Raw genomic sequence first — 1,423 nt, 5'->3', positions numbered from 1 at the left:
TTGCCAGCGAGGGCTGATTGGCGGCACTGTGGCCTTGCGGGTTCTGGGCTAGGGGCAGCTAGCTGTATTTGGGCCTCCTACACGCTCGACCGTTGCGGTATGCGGAGGGGCTGGCAGAGGCTGTGTGGGCAGTTGAGGGCATGTAGCTCATGGGGGAGCTCATGTTGCTCTTGCATGAGGTCACGGGTTCTACCCCTGGTATCCCCAGGAGACCCTGTTTAGATGACCGCTGGTCGACAGCGCGGGCCGGGACCTGATCCTGTGCTTTGCATGTGCGTGGCCATGGCCCATCCGCTTTCCCGGCCTGTTGTGCGAGGATTCTCCTCCCTGGCACGGCCATCCCAAGGGGGGTGCGCAAGAGATAGGGCCCCATGGAAGGTCGAAAAGGCCTGGCGCAAGATCTCGTTTTAACACGGGTTGCCCTAGGTTCCCCATGTCGGACCTTTGGTTGCAGGGGAACCCGGCGGTCTTGCCGGGTTTGTGGCTTCCGCACTGCTTTGTCCGTTGTTGACCCTTAGCGTCTTACACGGGTGTCAGGCAGATTAATCAGGGCATACAGGGCGGTTGTTCTGGTCTTGGTTTTTGCTGGTGGTCAACTTCTCTTCGCCCAGGAGGTCGCGTGGGTCCCCCCCTCCCCCCACGACGGTTGTACTCTGATGACCTCGCTGTATGCAATCTATTTTCCCTGCCCGCATACTTCTGTTGTTTTAGGGCTGATCTCCCTTAGCGCTCTGGTGGGGCACAGAGCCGGTTTCTATATAATCACAACTGCTCGCACACAGCACGTAAGGGCGAGGGCGCTCCGCGGCAGTAGAGAGGATGTAGCTCAGTGGTAGAGCGCATGCTTCGCGTGTATGAGGCCCCGGGTTCAATCCCCGGCATCTGCAGGAGTCTCAGTTTCTGTGTTTTGGTTTTTTCCAAAAGGATAGCCTGCCTACATGTGGGAAGTAGAGTTTTACCAGGCCGTTGGGGGCCAGAAGCCCACTTAATTAGTTTGCTTTTTAAAATTGTAATAGGCATATTACATATTTTCAAGCAAAGCTGACAATTTTTCGGGTCAGGGTACGTCAGCGAGACACAGCGAGTTAGAGAGACCAACTGGGTTGGGAAACTGACCCCCTCCCGTCACCCCGCTCTTCAGTCTACATAGACTCACATGCTATGCTTCAGTGTCCGGGGTGTATCTCAGTGGTAGAGCACGTGCTTCGTATGTAGGAGGCCCTGGGTTGTATCCCCAACCTCTTCAGTCAATTTCATCTCGTGAACGGAGGGTGAGTCGATTTTCCTTTGCTGCCCGAACTCAATAGTTGTTCGCTTCGCACCTTGTGTCCCAGCGCCGGGGAATTATTGGCGAGTCCAGGCCTGCTAGTGATTTGCGTATTTGTACCACCAAAAAACATGTTGGTGGGGCGATAGGGAAAGC

At 55.6% G+C, this 1,423-nt stretch overlaps 1 non-coding gene across 1 annotated transcript; it reads left to right on the top strand.

Annotated features, from left to right (window-relative positions):
- Positions 1-815: 815 nt before the first annotated feature.
- On the top strand, positions 816-887 carry TRNAA-CGC (transfer RNA alanine (anticodon CGC)). Its single transcript has one exon. It is a non-coding gene; the product is annotated as a tRNA-Ala (tRNA).
- The last annotated feature ends 536 nt before the right edge of the window (positions 888-1,423 follow it).

Source organism: Lissotriton helveticus, chromosome 1_1 (assembly GCF_964261635.1).
Source record: "Lissotriton helveticus chromosome 1_1, aLisHel1.1, whole genome shotgun sequence".
Classification (NCBI taxonomy): domain Eukaryota; kingdom Metazoa; phylum Chordata; class Amphibia; order Caudata; family Salamandridae; genus Lissotriton; species Lissotriton helveticus.
This window is presented reverse-complemented; position numbering and strand designations above follow the sequence as displayed.